At 42.4% G+C, this 20,818-nt stretch overlaps 1 pseudogene; it reads left to right on the top strand.

Moving 5' to 3' along the window:
• Positions 1–16,325: 16,325 nt before the first annotated feature.
• LOC126204506 (5S ribosomal RNA) lies at positions 16,326–16,443 on the top strand (annotated as a pseudogene).
• Positions 16,444–20,818: the final 4,375 nt, after the last annotated feature.

Below are 20,818 nucleotides of genomic sequence, written 5' to 3'. Positions count from 1 at the left end.
TTGTCACATCATGTACGAAGTTTTAACACGTTTATTCTGTGGGAAGAACCAGTTACTACTAAGACACTTTGGCAGTCGAGTCAACTAAAAAAAATCCTTGACACCAGGCAGCAATTTCGACAGCTTGTAACTGCGCAGAGCAAATGGCTGAGGGTAAATAGAAAAGACATCTGTAGAGGTATGAAGAGGCGTTGCCATAAACACTTCCACAAAATCGCGCTGTAGACATACGAAACACCTGCGCCCAGCATACAGAAAGTGTCGACGATCATCTCGCACCGAGTTTACTGCGGGAGTACAGATGGGGCTTCGTTTCTAATACACAACTGACAAAGTGAATACCCGGGCAATGTATTCTATTGTATTGTATGTATTGTATGTTAACCGGGGACCTAGAAACGACGCAGTGGCTCCGTCCCCGCCGCAGCTGCAGTGGTCCACAACCCCACACCGAACCCAGGGTTATTGTGCGGTTCGGCCCCCGGTGGACCCCCCAGGGAACGTCTCACATCAGACGAGTGTAGCCCCTATGTTTTTGCGTGGTAGAGTAATAGCGGTGTACGCGAACGTGGAGTACTTGTTGGCGCAGCAATCGCCGACATAGTGTAACTGAGACGGAATAAGGGGAACCAGCCCGCATTCGCCGAGGCAGGTGGAAAACCGCCTAAAACCATCCACAGACTGGTCGGCTCACCGGACCTCGACACAAATCCGCCGGGCAGATTCGTGACGAAGACAAGGCGCTCCTTCCCGCCCGGAAAGCCGAGCGTTAGACCGCACGGCCAACCGGGCAGGCAACTAGAATATTACACAGCACTGAAATGTGTAGAGCGTGAAAAATAAATGAGATGTGGAACAAACGCTCAAGGACACTTAAACTCAGTAATGAGAAGGCAATAATTACCAATCAAATACATTCTCTGGCTTGTAACTTCCGACAGATTTTATTTAACAATTGCATGACAGCATCAAACTGCTGTTACCTCAGAATAATATACATACTTTCCCTAGAATTTGAAACATTACTAAACAGGCAAAATGTCGACGGGCGTCAAAGACCACCCCAAACAATAAATAATTGTAAAACCCTCATTACGTAAATCTTAAGAACCATACAAACAGTAAATTGTTTACTGTGGGAACCTCCCACAGAAGCAGGACACCTTTGAAGATATAAAAGCAGTAACCATTCACAATTTCTCTTTCTGAATAAGATATTGAAACCCAGTACAATGAAAGGCATCTTTCTGGAATTACAGAACTTCAGTGACAAGCAATGGCACCTCAGAAGTGCGTGGAAACTACAACTCAGATCGAGCCTGAATGAAAGCTGAAAGGAACGTTGAAGAAGGAAAGACGAACGTCTCGGTGTCACCAGGAACAAATAATAAAATACTCTACATAAATTCGCCGAAGAACTGGACTCCACTGATAAATACAGCGACCGCGTTATTGTTTACAATTCAAAGTGGACGCCACCAAGGCCTCGTCCGCAGTTAAACGGTCATCTACAACGAACGACGCGCACCGTTTATTATACCACTGAAACAACAACATAAAGCCACACAGCAACAGGGCAGTGTCCAGAGCAACACATCAGAAAAATTTCTAAACATGAATACGGCCACAAGGCACCCAAAAGCCATTAATTATATTACATATATACGATACACAAACACAACAGGACTCTAGCACACAATACGTCTTTCATCATTAAGCCCCTGCTTGTTTACCTCTGAAAACATTACCTACATAACAGCAGACAGCCAGAAAATCGAAACTGTGGTTATTTCGGAGAGCACAGACACGCACTTAGATATACACTCCTTGCCCGTATCCCAAGGTGCGTCCTAAACAGGCAAACCTCATCCACCACCGAACAATAAGTTGTGCACCAGTAGTCAATATGAAACAGATAACATGGGCGTCCAAACATTGGGAGAGCCGTTAACTGCAAACAGCACGAAATTCAGCGGAATAATTCCCACTGTTTGAATTTGTAGCGTATCCGGTTGCAGGCTGATACATTCCAAAGCCATCTTCACATGTTCATATCGCTTAGTAGCAAAGACGAGACAATCGTGCTCTCACTACACGCAGTACACTTTCGCCGACCGCACGCATGTCTCTGTCCGCGGCCGACTTCCCACATGACAGGAAGAGGCAGACAATGCGCAAAGAGCGACAGCCGACAGCCGACAGCCGGACTGCACAAAGGTAGACCAACCAACCGATCAAAAACCCAGCCCTCTCCCCACAGTGTCGTGCGATTAAATAGCCGAGAAGCGACCAAAGAGGAAAACCGGCCCTGACGTCATTTTCGCGGCTCCAACATCTCTGGGCTAAAGTCACGTGAATGTTGGCAAAACATGGTTGTTTCGTGTTGCGCTTATGGCTGTATTCAGCGTTCTGTCGGGGGAAACGGCATAACATTTCACTTGTAAGTGTTTCTATGATAGTGCAGATGCGTTTATTGAAATCTGCTGACGTGACTTTTAAATGTTTTTTTACGCTTGAAATAGAGTATCACGCAAATTGAAGTGTTGAAAGTGATGGTTGTAAATTCAGACGCATATTACATTTTGGAAAGTATCTGTGATAATTCGGTTACAGAAGTAAGTATAACTGTTTCTCGTTCCTTCTCATAGGTTCCCTGAGGATGAAAACCGAAGGCAGCTTTGGATACAGGCCCTGAAACGGAAAAAACTTTAAGCCATCTGGACATACGTGCCTTTTTGCATATACAAGTGAGATTATAATAAGGTAAGTGCACCTATAGTCAACACATGAAGAGAATTTTTTTCTAACTTCTAATACTGTTAAATAAATGTAGGCTCCAAAATTATTTTCTGTAACTTCAAAGTCTCACCTTTCATCTAAAATATCTTTTTTTTAGACTGATAGTTTAAACTTTTGTAAAAATAGTAGGAACTGAACCTTCGAAGTTTAGGTAAAATTAATACTCTAAAATGGACCTGCTCCTAAAGTCGAAAAAATTTGCCACCTATGGTTGACATAATTCCCATATGCCATTTTCTTTTATAAGTGACTAGAGCTCAAAACGCGGCGAGTCCAATGTTTAAAGTTTTGACACGAGCCCAGTCTTACTGTTTAAAAGAATTTTAACGACATTTAACTTTAATTGATAGTTTATAGTAATTTCGTCCCGCTGTCCACCAGAGGGGCGTTCGATGTAATTGTTAGATTTTATAAATGGTACTGTGAACAAATCCAGGTCAAATGTAGTTCTGACATAATTTTTCGCAAATGAAAAAGTAGTTTTTGTTGGAAGCGTTTGGCAGTCAGTTGAGAAAAGTGGGTAAAATACGATACAAACATAGGATGGCAGACCGCCGATTTGAAATCCCGCCACGTTTTGCCAACAGTCACGTGGTTTATGTTGGAGCCACACCTGCCCTATAGCTTCTGCACAGCAAGGCCAGTCTACTAGTATCTATGGTCGAAGCACGCGATACAGAGTCCATCGCAGAGATCTTAAAGGCATACAGGGAAGCGACTGGCGCCACATATCAATAAAGGTGCTACTCAAAACACAGCCTCGCGTCTAACAATAACAAGAACTGCAGAAACTGGTTATAGCGCTCTCTAGTGCTCGTTCCTTCATGTAACAATGAAGTCAGTAACTAGCCTGAAATATCGAAGACAAAAACAAAAGAAAGTCAACTTCTGAGGAGAGTGGGTCAGAATGTGGGCTCGTATTGTAAGGATGTCGGCGCCCTCAGTGTTTGAGCAGAATGCTACAACTACTTGCGTAGTAGTATAGAGTTCCTCACCCTCCAATCTTAAACGCAAGACTGTAAATATTAACTACATAAAACTGACTGTGAGAAATTTATTTCCAAAAGTGAATATTAGTAAAGAATTACTTAACTACCGGTGTAGATAAACAGTCTGCCTCCCACCGCAGACGCCGGTAACTGGCTGCCGAAAATGTACGCAACACGATCAGAATGGGATAACCGTCTGATCTGACGACTACTAAACAAAAAGGTTTAGAAGGTGGCCATTCTGCCAATTCTATGTTTGAAACTATTATTTTCTTATTTCAAAAAATAGTTTTCTATTCCATCTCTCTGAACAAATTTTTAGAAACAGGTGTTCGGAACTGATAATACAATATCTGTTGTCAACTTCTCGTACATAAACGTTCTTAATAGTGACAAATAATTCCAGATATTTCTGGTTTCACAAAACTGGTAGGTACGTAATACCATCATACGTTTTCAAAAAATAGTTTTGTATGTTATCTCTCATAACAAAGTTTTAGAAACAGGTAAACTGAAATTGTAGTTCCTGTAGTTCAATTCGAAATACATGCCTCAAATCTTAAGCAGCATGTTCAGAAATAGTCTTACGCTCGATTGTGTGAACAATTTCAGCAGCTGTTATTTCTTTATAATTTTTCACGATGTAAGATAATTTTAACAACGCACTGAAGAAAGCATATAAACAAACGAGGAAAACGTAGGATGATATTTCGTACCTACCAGTTTTGTGAAACCAGAAATATCTGGAATTATTTGTCACTGTTAAGAACGCTTGTGTACGAGACGTGGACACCATATATTGTATTATCAGCTCAAGAAATTGACAAAATTGTTGCGGTACCGATTTGAGTTCCAGTTCCAGAAAGTACACTAGAAAAAGGGTATAAATAAAGCGATCCACGCTCATAACTATAAACAGTTTTACACAATGAATTGTAAAAATTCAAGCTTACAAATATTATAATATTTCAAGAATGTTCTCGTTAGAGAGTAGATGAATCTCACTGACGAACATAGCCGCAGTCAGTAGATCCATTTTGTGCGAAAACTGAACGAGTAATATGGCTTTTGTACCTCAACCTTCCGCACGACGAGGAACGTTTTTCTATTCCTGTTTTTTACTTTCACATGTTTAGATGCAGATCTCGTTTCACTTCTGTGAACAAATGATGATGTTCACATATTTCAACTGTTGTTATTTTAGACCAGAAATCAAAATAGTTCTCACGTGATTTGTCACCAAAGAGTACATCTTTCGAGCTGCAAATTTAATAAGGTGACATAAAAGTATGTCGCAAAGTGGCGATGGAGCTGTTGATGTCTCTGTTCGGAAAAAAAAATTACTCTTGCATAAGTGTTTCATTTACCTAACAATGATGGAATTGCTGTACTTATTGTAGCATTCTTCTTCTTCATTTGTGTGTTGGGTATGACATGTTTCTGAACACTACACGGAATTCAACACGAGCGGACGCGCGCTCCTGTGTGTGTCTGAGTGTATATATATATATATATATATATATATATATATATATATATATATATATATATATATATATATATATATATATATATATATATATATATATGTGTGTGTGTGTGTGAGAGAGAGAGAGAGAGAGAGAGAGAGAGAGAGAGTGAAAGGGAGAGACTGGTGTGGGAGAAAACAATAACATGTCACCACTAGTTTACTAAACACTCACTGCTCCAAGTACCATCAAACACTCATCTGAAAAACAATGGTTCAACTGAACATGACGTTTTACTAGCAAAATGGCTTTACTTGTATTAATGGGGTTCGCGTGTAGCATGGCATTTACGTAAGGCCTGTATTTCTGATGGTATTTGGAATATTTGTACATTGCTGCCTACGCTTGTTACCGGCTTTATACTGCAAGCAGTTCAAGCAAACATAACATAGTTCCTCTGCTTTCTTTAGTGCCCTATTCTAAACAAGTACGCTTTAACAAATGCTTATGGTAAATATGTGCTTTTGCCTTAAAAAACATCACAGTTACGCACTTTAATCTGTGTATGCTAACCACGTAAGAACCTTATAAAACATCTACCTTTAGCTACTTACGCTTTCAGTTCATCTTATATTCCAGTCGGTTCATGCCAACATAGAGTAACTGACGTTTCCCAATACTTCAAATTTTCTACGTAATGTTGTATAGTGGTATTTATTCCAATGTTCGTCGCATACGTAGATCACATTTGAAAGCAACACATCCAGGAAATATTCAGAAACGACGTCAACTTATTACCATATTATCTTCCGCAATGTGTTGGTTTTTCTGTAACTTGAAGAAAGCAGGCTGTGTTCTTTATAACATAGCCAAACGTTACTACATCGGAACCTCAAAAATGAAAAAAACACCGAGCTTTAATTTCAAAGTAATTGTAAGGTCAAAACACGCTTAGATTGTATATTTCGAGCAGAAGTCAAATTTTAATTATCACATTTTAATTACCTCAGGTTTAATATCACGTATAAATACAACCGGCCCCCCATGATGAAGGTAGCTATACCTAATGTACAAAAAGCATAATCCGAGAAAGAACTAACGAAAACCTACTGCGCGGAAAGACAAATGAAGCTCAACAAGACAATGACAATCCAGACTCGTACGACAGTGAAGTACGAATGGTTCAAGTGAACAACTGGCGTGAAACTCAAGCCATAAAAGTGAAGCTTTTGACAGGACTAAAAAGGTGTAGTCGACTGGACAACATTCGGAATGAAGACGTTAGATGAGAACTGAAGATCTTCTTGCCTGTAGCAAAAAATATCTAAGCAAGCAGGCGAAACTGTTCTAGCCCTGTCCTTTAAAAGGGCTACGAACGGAGACTAAGAAAAGCTGTTGAGTACCAACTGATGAGCAAAAGACGTTTTGGAACACCAAGTAACAGCTTGAGTGACAGACCGGAGCAAGCTCGAAGGAAATCCATGAAGTAGATGATGATGATGGTGGTGATAAATCGTGATGAAACATTGTGACCGCAACAAAACAGCAGCCATCACTTCTTCTATCGACAAGACACTACTTCCGCTTAAGTTTCACCTTTGCCAAACCACAGACTGCAGATTCATCTCCATAGTACAATGGCGGATGCATATTTCATTAACGAGCACAAAAAGACGCAGAATGCCTTTCGAATTTTTCTTCAGCTTCGGCTGATACGATTTTGAAATGTCCATTCACCAGCGCTCTTGACCTAAAGCTAACAAATACGATACACATAGTGAACTCTTTTTCTTCGTGTGCAGCGCTTCAGAAAACTGCGTAGAAAAATCTGAATCTATACACTGCCAACACTGATCTGTGGTGTAAAGCTGTTGAGGTAAGGAGAAACGTACCGAAGACACACTTGTGATTTTGCTTTAGTATTTCGGGGAAAAAGAAGGAAATATTAAGATAAGTTCCCTGTAATAGTGGATTTGGAGAAAGATGTGTAGGTGATTTAAAGACTCATCAGCGACCATACCGTTAGAGGAATGTCACAAGTAAAGTAGAGTGGCATAAGACGGTCGCAGTTCAGAGACAGACGAATCATTTAGGAACAACATATTTCAACACAAAGTAGCAGTAACACAAGCCAAAGATGGAAAAAGACTAGATCGTGTTCACAATGGTGTACGGTATTCTCACCGTCGTTCTGTAACTTGTGCTTCGAAGAAGCAATGAAGGAAATGAAAGAAAAATGCAAACAGGTATAAAAGGTCAAGAGAAACAGATAAACATGCTAAGATTTGTGAACACCAACGGCCTCCCGTTCGGAAGTACAGAGAGATGGAACTGTTGAATAGAACGCAAACCGAAGGTCAACAAGGATTTAATTGGTGTCAGTGATGGTAATAGCGCTGTAATGTAGAAGTTGAAATCATTGTTCTCCGTAGGAAGTAACATCACTCACGATGGTCAAAACAAAGAAGATATCGGAATTCGACTGACAAAGCTGAGATAAAGAGCCATACTGGTCTTGACAATAACATTATTGTAATAATACCTTTGGCTTCTGGCGGACAGTGCCCCTAAGATATCTTGAATATCTCAAAGATATTAGTTGCGAATAAATGTTATCTTCTCTGGAAATTATGTGCTATAAAAATTTATGAGAGTGATTGTACCGTGCGTCACGCAGGGAATTTCCTCTTACGACTAGAACGTTATAACTGTATTTCAAAATAAAATACACTCCTGGAAATTGAAATAAGAACACCGTTAATTCATTGTCCCAGGAAGGGGAAACTTTATTGACACATTCCTGGGGTCAGATACATCACATGATCACACTGACAGAACCACAGGCACATAGACACAGGCAACAGAGTATGCACAATGTCGGCACTAGTACAGTGTACATCCACCTTTCGCAGCAATGCAGGCTGCTATTCTCCCATGAAGACGATCGTAGAGATGCTGGATGTAGTCCTGTGGAACGGCTTGCCATGCTATTTCCACCTGGCGCCTCAGTTGGACCAGCGTTCGTGCTGGACGTGCAGACCGCGTGAGACGACGCTTCATCCAGTCCCAAACATGCTCAATGGGGGACAGATCCGGAGATCTTGCTGGCCAGGGTAGTTGACTTACACCTTCTAGAGCACGTTGGGTGGCACGGGATACATGCGGACGTGCATTGTCCTGTTGGAACAGCAAGTTCCCTTGCCGGTCTAGGAATGGTAGAACGATGGGTTCGATGACGGTTTGGGTGTACCGTGCACTATTCAGTGTCCCCTCTACGATCACCAGTGGTGTACGGCCAGTGTAGGAGATCGCTCCCCACACCATGATGCCGGGTGTTGGCCCTGTGTGCCTCGGTCGTATGCAGTCCTGATTGTGGCGCTCACCTGCACGGCGCCAAACACGCATACGACCATCATTGGCACCAAGGCAGAAGCGACTCTCATCGCTGAAGACGACACGTCTCCATTCGTCCCTCCATTCACGCCTGTCGCGACACCACTGGAGGCGGGCTGCACGATGTTGGGGCGTGAGCGGAAGACGGCCTAACGGTGTGCGGGACCGTAGCCCAGCTTCATGGAGACGGTTGCGAATGGTCCTCGCCGATACCCCAGGAGCAACAGTGTCCCTAATTTGCTGGGAAGTGGCGGTGCGGTCCCCTACGGCACTGCGTAGGATCCTACGGTCTTGGCGTGCATCCGTGCGTCGCTGCGGTCCGGTCCCAGGTCGACGGGCACGTGCACCTTCCGCCGACCACTGGCGACAACATCGATGTACTGTGGAGACCTCACGCCCCACGTGTTGAGCAATTCGGCGGTACGTCCACCCGGCCTCCCGCATGCCCACTATACGCCCTCGCTCAAAGTCCGTCAACTGCACATACGGTTCACGTCAACGCTGTCGCGGCATGCTACCAGTGTTAAAGACTGCGATGGAGCTCCTTATGCCACGGCAAACTGGCTGACACTGACGGCGGCGGTGCACAAATGCTGCGCAGCTAGCGCCATTCGACGGCCAACACCGCGGTTCCTGGTGAGTCCGCTGTGCCGTGCGTGTGATCATTGCTTGTACAGCCCTCTCGCAGTGTCCGGAGCAAGTATGGTGGGTCTGACACACCGGTGTCAATGTGTTCTTTTTTCCATTTCCAGGAGTGTAGTTCAAATGGCTCTGAGCACTATGGGACTTAACATCTGTGGTCATCAGTCCCCTAGAACTTAGAACTACCTAAACCTAACTAACCTAAGGGCATCACACACATCCATGCCCGAGGCAGGATTCGAACCTGCGACCGTAGCAGTCGCGCGGTTCCGGACTGAGCGCCTAGAACCGCTAGACCACCGCGGCTGGCAACTGTATTTCATTTAGGGGTAGTAAATATAGCGTTTTTGATCAATATTTGTATGCTAAAATGCTTGAAGACTGTACATTCACTATCCTCGATGGCTGTCTGCTTGCTGTAATTTGAAACACTCTGGAAATGGAAATGGAATAGAAGTCCCATGCTTCTTGAAAGAGCGAAGAGGAACGATGCGAGAGACCCGCACTGGCGTACTAGGCAAGGTCGTAATGGATGTGGTTTGCCGTTGTCTTCCTTCGACCATAATGAGGATGAATAATGATTAAGACGACACAACAACACCCAGTCATCTCGGGACATATGAAAGTCCCCGAGCCCTCTGGGAATCGAACCCGAAACCCAGTGCTCGGAAAGCGAGATCGCTACCGCGAGTCGAGCGGCGGGCTCATACAACCTACTCGACGCAATTCCTGTGGGAGCAGTAGCGGAGTGCAGGCCTGATGACCGTAAACTGAAGTATTTTCTTCATATGTGATTTTCTTTTTGTTCAACTAGCTGCAGAGCCAAAAAAAGCATAAACCAACACTATCACTGACACGGAACAATAGGTAACCTCTTCGCCCACGTGAATTAGAGGCAGTTACATGTGCCGAGGTTTTCTTTTACTTGAACATTTCCTGGTAGAGCTATGAAAAATGACATAAAGTCAAGAAAAAGGTCCCTAAATCGAAGATGACATCCGGAATTATATGAATGTGGAACGAGAACCCCGAGTAATTCGCGGAAGAAAGGTCTGAAAGTCTTTTGAATGAGATGTTGTTGCACAATTTTCCAAACTGTTTGCATAGAGAAGGTGCGGAGTGAAGAGGTATTAAAACGACGAAGAATGAAGTATATCATGGAACATCCCTACCAGAAAGAGTGGAAGGTTGTAGCTTTTGGAAAAATTCTTGATTATTCACTTTTATTGACAACTGTAACAAGAATACTAAAGGAGAGGAGGCAAAACGATGAATTATATCAGTTACTTCTACTCGGAAACAAAGATTCACAAAGAGATCGTAAAATAGTGCTAACAAACTGGGTGTAAATGTAGGCTCCACCAAACAAATTCACGAAGATTTTTTAAAATGCTACCGTCTGAGGTTCGAGTACCCTCTCGGGCATGGGTGTGTATGTTGTCCTTAGCGTAAGTTAGTTCAAGGCACATTAAGTAGTGCGTAAGCCTAGGGACCGATGACCTCAGCAGTTTGGTCCCATAGTCCTTGCCACAAATTTCCAATTTCTTAAGAATGTTATAATAATACTCAATAAAAAAATTAATAAAGTGAGCTTGTGGTCTACACAAAATTTAGTTCGTATTTAAACATTTTAAATGAAGATCAGATCAGAAATTATATTGCAATTCATTTGATCCCGTAGTTCGCAGCGATCGTTGAATGTAGACAATGGAGAAAAGAACAGCAATTATTGCGTAATCCGTCCTTCAATTACAGCTGATCTACATTTCAGCCATGATTAGTCATCTTTAGTGCATGTAATAATAGGTGACGTTAGTCCCAAGCGTCACATGGTAAAGAATACTGGTTGCTGTATGCAGAGCATATAACAAGAGGTGACATTAATCCGAAGTATCACTTAGCAAACAATATTGGTTGATTTGTTTTCTACATCAACCAATATTGTTCACGATGCGACACTTTGAAGTAATTCCACCTGTTATTATATGCAATGAAGATGACTATGTAATATTTGAAATCTCGATCTGCTGTAATAAAAAGACGAATTTCGCGATCACTTGCTGTTATTTTCTCCATTGTCTAAATCAAAAATTGTTTCCAGATATCGCAAATGTAAATGGGTGTTTCAGCACTTGCACATTCTAGGTGACACAGACAAAACGCATACTTTTCCGCTAGTGTTCTGACGGAATTCTCCATTACGAAAGACGCATCACTAGTGCCTGGTGCATGTCCATCTTTCGTAATCCAGGTCATTAACGCTGCGAACAAGGGAATGGTCGCAGGGTTATGATGAGGAATCTCATCGTATCGTGAGGTGCTTTTTTTTCTGTTTCCTTTTATAAAATCCTCTGGCCTCCCTAATCCTCTCCCTTGTCGGCCTCAACTACTGGAGAAACTCAGTGGCCTCTTCTTGATGGCATTTTCGTCAAGCGATTTGGTCAGCGGGTCCTTCTATGCCGTCCAGTGATGTCGGTGGCAGTTGGTGCTTTGCTTCCTCAAGTGCTTAGTTGTTTACTGTATGGAACAGGAAAGGTGTTGAGCAGAGAAACTGCATTTGAAGGCACTTAAGAGTACTGCGGTATTAAAATGGAGGCCCACTCTTACACCAAACTCACTTAAGTAAGATGGCCAGTGTGGTGTCACCGCCAGACACCACACTTGCTAGGTGGTAGCTTAAATCGGCCGCGGTCCATTAGTACATGTCGTACCCGAGTGTCGCCACTGTCAGGATCGCAGACCGAGCGCCACCACAAGGCAGGTCTCGAGAGACGTACTAGCACTCGCCCCAGTTGTACGGACGACATTGCTAGCGACTACACGTACGAAGCCTTTCTCTCATTTGCCGAGAGACAGTTAGAATAGCCTTCAGCTAAGTTAATGGCTACAACCTAGCAAGGCGCCATTTGTACTATTGCATGTATCTCAAGATAGTCTCACTTGTATCATCAAGAATGCTGTATACCAAAGGACGATATAAAGGTTAAGTGTTCTAGTAGCTACGTTCTTTTCTTTATCACATTCATCACGTATCCTGTTCCAGACTTCGCGCCAGTCGGCGTGTGTGTCCGTGTGCCCTTTCGGCTACCCGTCTTTGTGGACTGGCTGCCTTGTCAGTCCACTACAGCCAGTAAATGTTTAACACAAAGACGTGGGTGACCAAGGACGTGTTTCTAGAAGTAACTTAGAATTCTGCATTCCCTATATCACTTTAAAATCATAAGGGTCGTTCAGTGAGTAAGATCCCACAGTTTTTTAAAAGGCCATTAACATACATAGACAAACATCCTTGTCGCTGGTTCACATTTGATGTTTGTTCTGTGCGTCGGTGAAGTTTCGAACCATTCTGGCAGATGGCAGAGCCGTAGTACAGCCTCAAAATGGCGTCTACATACGACTCACATTACAAACAGCGTGGTATTATTGAATTCTTGTGTGCAGAAAAAGAAACCGTGGTGAACATCCATAAACGTTCGTGTGCAGTGTATGGCGATGCTGCAGTTGAAAGGAGTACAGTTGGACAAAGGATAAAGAAAGTTACAGCCTCAGGAAAGGCAAAACACAGCTCCATGATCAGCCGCGGTCATTGCCTCATCAATCCTACAGTCCAGACCTGGCCTGCACGGACTTCCATCTCTTTGCACCACTTAAAGATTCTGCACGGGGAACACACTTTGAAGATGACGAGAGTGTCAGTCACGTAGTGAAACACAGCTACGCCTACAGGACAACAGCCTTTACCAGCAGGGAATACATGCTCTTCCACAACGTTGGCGTACGGTACGGCCATAGAACGTGATGGAGGCTACGTGGAAATATAGGACTTGGACAAGACATGTTGATGTATATTGTCACCAAATTCTGACTCTTAGCAATAAATATGTTCTGAGGAAAACCATATGGACATACTTAAAGGAAAATGATTCAACATACCTGCAACGGATTTGCAGGCCAGAATAAACATCAATTCGCACTATAGCCGACACTGTATCCACACCACTTGAAAGAAAGGTTCGAACTCTGATTTCTCTATGTCTCCAAGCGGTACCGTTTAAAGTCGTGGCCGCAAGTCTGCAGCAGATACCATACCCCCTTCCTAAGGAGCGCCTATTTTTATACCTGTGCCCCTTTTTCTTACATCTTCTTCTCAATTAGCGGGGCTGCCTCATAGGCGGCCGAGCGGTTCTAGGCGCTTCAGTCCGGAACCGCGCTGCTGCAGCGGGCGCAGGTTCGCATCCTACCTCACGCATGGATGTGTGTGATGTCCTTAGGTTAGTTAGGTTTAAGTAGTTCCAAGTATAGGGAACTGGTGACCTCAGATATTAAGTCCCACAGTGCTTAGAGCCATTTGAACCATATTTTTCTGCCTCATAAATGATACTGTAAGAAAGAATAGATGGAGAAAACTGCAGGAGCAAACAGTCTAGAAAACACAGTAGTTGGGTGCAGCAGAAACGAAGAGGTGAAGAAAGGGAGATACGAAAGACAAGATTGAGGAGAGTTGAAAGAAAAAGTGTTGAAGAAAAAGGATTATTTAGAGTGATGATTCGATAGTATGTAGCACAGGGAGTAAACTTAGGTTTCTTATCTCAAGCAAAATAAAACTTCCAGAATCTGAGTGAAATGACTGTCATCGTTTTATTACTCAGTACAGTATTGGAAAGGAACCAAGATAGCTCCTCGGTCTAAAACGGATTAATGATAGATGTTTCTCGTTTGTCTTTTGGATTGTCACGAGTTTAACTACTATGAAATACTCGCGGCGTCGATTACATGTGGTACTTCCGCATGGTGATAAACAACTAAATCTCTACAGAGCAGTTAACACCTTTACCCTATGCTGTGCCACGTTAGGGTGGAACTTTACGACAGTTGGGTCATAAAACGGCGGCAGCGGAGACTCAGTGAAGTAGATTGCCTTTTTTCTCTCGCGTTGCATCGTCCAGTATTCATTGTGAAATGGATTGTATGACGTATATGGGTCTTAAGGGACACCGACTCGTGAAATGACGCCATTATCACTTGCATCGTGTAAGACTATCATTACAAATGGCTCTGAGCACTATGGGACTCAACTGCTGAGGTCATTAGTCCCCTAGAACTTAGAACTAGTTAAACCTAACTAACCTAAGGACATCACAAACATCCATGCCCGAGGCAGGATTCGAACCTGCGACCGTAGCGGTCTCGCGGTTCCAGACTGCAGCGCCTTTAACCGCACGGCCACTTCGGCCGGCCGACTATCATTACAGCCTAGTGACCGTAAATAGTTACACAATAGTTGCAAACAAGTATTGCACAGCTTGTCATAAACATATACTTTACAAACGGGAGGCCGTTAAATCAAGACGCACATTAAACACATATGTGGGCTATAACTGCATCTTGACAGTGTGAATACTTATCAAACTAAGTGCTAAAGAAAAAAAATGGAGAACTACAGTTTGAATTACAGTTGAATTTATGTTAATGATATGCGTATTTCACTGAGTAGCATGTGCCATAAATGACGATACAATATTTTTCCTAAAACTTAACAATAAGGTAAAAACAAAGGCAATGTAACGTTGTAATTTTATGAAGAGAATACTACGTACAACATAGACAGTTTTTTTTTTTTTATAATGAGCGATCCGTACCGAATTAGGCCATCTTCAAATCTAATTGGTGGGGAAGTTGGGTAGCTGTCGCCAGCATCAGCTAGTTTTAATTGTCAAATCGCAAGACGAGAACAAGACATGATAGCAATAGTTACCGTACTCCGCCAAATCACGTATGAAGGTGAACTAATTCGACCGAAACCATCATTAGAATGAAAAATACGTGATCTAGTATGATGTGTGTTCGTAATATTATAATCCAACATCATGTTTTCCTCCTGGCGATACAATGACACTTTTCTATAATGCAACGTCTTCGGTAGTTTTAATCATAAAGTAAGCAAACTGGCCAGTTAACAAAAGAGAAATAAAAATTTCAATTGGTTATTAAAAGTGATGACTGCCTAACGTGTATTTAACTCAAAAATGTTTTCTATTAATTAAATGTGTCTGAAGTGGGATGTGAGGAGCTGGCAAGACGTACGTGTGAAATCTGGCTCGCAGTGTTCATTCGGAAGACTCGAATTTTTGTAAAAATTGAAGTCAAAATTGATTTCATCTCTCATGAGTGATATGAAAATAAGATTTCGTACCAAAGTTAACTAAACAATAATGTACTTGCAAACACAAGATCACTCATCCAATGAAGACTTTTCTAAAATTTAGTTACTACATTCGTGAAGGTATGTGCCGTCTTCGCAGCTAATTGAAGGCAGTTTGTTTATTGCCATATGCGTTTCGCTTCTTTTATTTGTGAAGCATCTTCAGTGACCTGTTTCTTTTTATATATATAATAATCGTATTACGTGATAGTTACAACATGTTGCTATGTTACATTTGGTCGTGTTTTTCTCTTGTATTTTTTTTAAAAGTTAGAGTCAACTTTTGCAGCAAAATTTTCATAATGTGAAATTATTGTTCGGTGTTACTTACGATTTCCTTCGCTGTTAGCTCACGCGTGTGGTCCTAGAGATGTATTCGATAGTTTCCATGCTCAAGTTGCCCGATTTGACTCAACACATCACACACATCACTTGCACTTTCCATTTTATGATCGGCGTATGTGTGTTTTCTATGTTTAGTGTTGCCAACTGTCGTTGTGTGTCGATCTGTTGTATTTTGTATGTCTTCTGTGTGCGTTTTGATACCTTTTATTTGTCGTGTGGTTGTGTGTGTGTGTGTGTGTGTGTGTGAGAGAGAGAGAGAGAGAGAGAGAGAGAGAGAGAGAGACGGGAGGATCATTAATTAATTATTTATTCTGGTTACTTTTCGGATCTCTGTTTGTTATTGTTTTGGAGGGTTGCTTTATCAGAGAGTTGTTGCTTACACGGATTTGGTCACTGAGTACCTTCTTCTCCACTGCAAAGGTTCTTTGTACCTGAAAGTTTTTGCGCAATGTCAGGGGCTTTTTGTTGTGATTATTCTCTCTGATGGGCAACGGCCTTGCCGCAGTGCATACACCGGTTCCCGTCAGATCACCGAAGTTAAGCGCTGTCGGGCGTGGTCGGCACTTAGATGGGTGTCCATCCGGGACGCCATACGCTGTTGCCGTTTTTGAGATCACTCAGCCTCGTGATGCCAACTGAGAAGCTACTCGACCGAATAGTAGCGCCTCCGGTCAAAGAAAACCATCGTAACGACCGGGAAAGCAGTGTACTGACCACACGCCCCTCCTATCCACATCCTCATCTGAGGATGACACGGCGGTCGGATGGTCCCGATGGGCCACTTGTGGCCTGAAGACAGAGTATATTCTCTCTGATAACTGTCATGTCTCATTCCACGTTGCATGGTTCGTGTCCATATTTTAGCCGGTGTTCACGAAAATAGTTATTCTGCCATTGCCGGACACCTTATAACATGTGGACGCGAACCATCCAACGCGGAACGTGACATGACAGTTACCAGAGTGAATAATCACAACAAAAAATTCCTGACGTTGCAAGAAAACTTTCACATACAAAGAGCCATTGCAGTGGAAAAGAAGTTATTCAGTGACCAAATCCATGTAACCATTAACCCTGTGAACATGCTAGCCACCAAAACAATAAAAAAACAGTGATCCGAAATCTAACCAGAATAAATAATTAATGAATACTCTTCCCCCCCCCCTCTTCTAACTCTCTCTCTGTCTCTCTCTCTATCACACACACAAACACACACACACACACACACACACACACACACACACACACACACACACAAAACCACACACAAGAAAGAATGACACATTTACACGCAGCAAAACAGACATACACGCAAATACCCATTAAAAAAATAAAAAATAAATTATTTTGGTAAACATTTTTGGAAAGCAGTGATCAATTAATTGTTATATTTTGACTAAAGTTCAGCCTTGATCACTCATGTATGTTTTAATGATATAGGTAACCGGTTTCGGTTCTTTCTACAAAACCATCATCAGACCCATGGCTCCCTTAGGATGGTACCATCCTAAGGGAGCCATGGGTCTGATGATGGTTTTGTAGAAAGAACCGAAACCGGTTACCTATATCATTAAAACATACATGAGTGATCAAGGCTGAACTTTAGTCAAAATATAAAAATAAATTAAAAATAAAAATTAAAAAAACACACATTCAAGAAAGAATGACACACACACACACACACACACACACACACACACACACACACACACACACTCACAAAACAAATGAAAGATATCAAAACCCACACAACACAAACAAAAGACGACAGATAAACACATAACGACAGTTGACAACACTACACACCGAAAATACCCATACGCTCATCACAAAATGGAAAGTGCAAGTGATGTACGCAATGAATCAAATATGTGTTCAAGAGCGCCGGAAATCGGCTAACTGGAGCATGGAAACTATCGAATACATCTCCAGGAGCAAACGCATGAACTAACAGCGATGGAAATGATAAGTAACACCGGACGATAATTTCACATCAGAAAATGTGTGATACATTAGTGGATTCTAAACTAGAAAACAAGAGAAATACACGACAAAATGTAACATAGCAATATTTTGTAACTACCACATAATACGTTTATTGTATGTATACAAAGATGTATTACAGGCGACTCAAGATGCTTCAGAAATATAAGTAATAAACAAGCTTCAATTAACATACCTCCACGAATATTAAACCAACTAAGGAAAGACGGAAAAGAGTAAAAAATGACGAAAATTACTATACAGGTAATTTATACAGACATAAATTGGCAAATGTCAGTATTTGATACATCAGAGATTCATATTCGCTTCCTGCAGGTAACGTGTAGGTAAACTGTTAATTTCGAGACTGTTCTGACTCGTTAATGTTTTAATATCTGACGGCACGGGATACCAAAGTTTGTAACCTTTTGCACGGTTTGTTGTGGTGTGGAGTATATTTAGAACTCTCTTAAACGACGTGGTTAAGATATGCGACCACTTCTGAAACTGGATAGCACGTAGGTTGAGTCTGCAGCTACAATCCTGCAGAGGTAAGCAGGAATCTGTGCGGATCCCGTACTTATCCGAATAATTGGCGTCACGTTTATGCTCGGCTTATTAGAAAAATGAAAAGAAAGAAAGAGTCGTACGGCATTGTTGGTAGAGAGACGATGCGGTGTAGGTGGTACCCAGTTATCACCATCTCATTGGCCACACATTGCCTCAAGTCAAACAAACGTCACGGCTAATACAAGAAGGTTTGATTAAACGTCATGTATTAACAATTAACTTAACAGTGAGGTAGGTATCAGTAGCCTACTGAATCTGATGACGCATCTGCATAGAGAAAGTCGCATAATCAGGAAGCTGTTAGGAAAAGCATACTTTCAACGCTCAGTTTGAAGATTTGTTGCAGCCAAGCAATGTAAAGAATGTAACACCTGCCGTGTGGTAATAGTCTACATCACAGTTGGGATTCTGATATAAGTAACAGCGTTAAAGCGTTGAGGCTGTCGCATCCGCACTGTTATCCAGGGTAAAACATTTAACCAGTATTTTAACGCTCTTACTAAAACAAACTGCACATTTGCATGAAAAGTGACAAAAGTAAAAAAACGGCAATTTTTAGTTTTTGTAACCCACAGTTACATGTGAAGTTCCTGAACATGCAACACTACATCTACATCTACATTTATACTCCGCAAGCCACCCAACGGTGTTTGGCGGAGGGCACTTTACGTGCCACTGTCATTACTCCCTTTCCTGTTCCAGTCGCGTATGGTTCGCGGGAAGAACGACTGTCTGAAGCCTCCGTGCGCGCTCGAATCTCTCTAATTTTACATTCGTGATCTCCTCGGGAGGTATAAGTAGGGGGAAGCAATATATCTCTGTCGAGATTAAATTCAAAAACGCCCCAAATTTCAGAGATACTGATGAATGCATATGTAACAAGCAGTTAACAAACTTCGTAATCACCAAGAATTTTTCCATGATCTTGTAGGTTTTACTTTCATTAGGAAAATAATTTAAATATATAACTTGTTGCTTACAGCGTACTGCTGGTTAATAACTTCCAAATTCTGACAATTGCAATATTCATGCTATTAACATTGTTCGGTAAACTAATTTGGTAATAAATGTGTATCTGGAAAATTAAAGCAAGGTAAGAACATTTTCATGATTAATTCAGTCAACACTATAATTTTCAGTACTAGCATTAATCACACTAGTTAAGAGAAAACTTCCGGACGTTTATCAACAATAAGTTTTCATTTAAGTAATTTCGTCATTATTCCGTGTCGGTAATATACTGTCTGGTCACCTTAATGCGACCACCTATCAAAACAGCCATCTTTTACACAGCGGACCCGCTGCAAGACGTGCGGAAAGAGCGTGAGGGTCTAGTAGGTTGATGTCGGACAATGTGGACCGCAGTGGCATGGTCAGCTGCGCTAGGTTCCTTGGTTGGTGATCCAAGGTGGGAACTGCACAACAGCCCCACAGATTCTCGACTGGGTGTAAATTTAGGGAGTTTGGTTGAAATGGTACTGAGCACTATGGGACTTAACTTCTGAGGTCATCAGTCCCCTAGACCTTATAACTAATTAAATCTAACTAACCTATGGAGATCACACAAATCCATGCCGGAGGCAGGATTCGAACCTGCGACCGTAGCGGTCGCGCGGTTCAAGACTGTAGCGCCTAGAACGGCTCGGCCAGGAGGAGTTTGGTGGCCAGGAACGGTAAACCCATAATACTGCCTTTCGAACCATGCACATACACTGCGAGCTGTGTGAAACATCGCATTGTCCTGCTGGTAGATGTCATCGTGCCGAGGATAACCAAACTGCATCTTGGGTTGGATATGGTGCTCAAGGATAAATGCATACCTGTGTTCATCCACTGCGCCTTCTACAATGACGAGATTACCCAGGGAATGCCACGAAAACATTTTCCATACTACGATACTCCTCCTCCAGCCTGGACCCTTCCGACGATTGTTCCTGGGTGTTTGATTTCAGACGTTTCATGCCGATGGAGCCTGAAACGTGATTCAACAGAAAAGGCCACCTGTCGCACATCAGTGGACGTCCAGTTACAGTACTGGCGGGCAAATTCCAGCCTTCGTCGCCGACGTACGGAAGTTAGCATGGGTGCACGAACCAGGTGTCTCCTGCAGAGGCCAAGGCGCAGCAATAATCGCTGAACGGCCTTTGAGGCGACACTGGCAGTAGCCCCTTAGTTCATCTGGCCGGTCAGTTGCTTAACAATTGCAGCTCTATTCGCTTGAACTCATCTCCGCAGCCGTCATTCACTCTTATCATCTGTGGCCCGTGTGGCACCACAGTTGCCTCGGGGCCGGTTTTTCATATTATTTTCTTTATTGTTTTTTTTATACCTTGTACGAAAGGTGGGCCGGCAGCGGCCTATCGTAGCCCGGCTTTGGCCACAGAAAACCGTAACCATATAAGATGTAGGGGGCAACAGGCTTGCTG

The sequence above is a fragment of the Schistocerca nitens genome, chromosome 9 (genome assembly GCF_023898315.1).
Source record: "Schistocerca nitens isolate TAMUIC-IGC-003100 chromosome 9, iqSchNite1.1, whole genome shotgun sequence".
Lineage (NCBI taxonomy): Eukaryota > Metazoa > Arthropoda > Insecta > Orthoptera > Acrididae > Schistocerca > Schistocerca nitens.
This window is presented reverse-complemented; position numbering and strand designations above follow the sequence as displayed.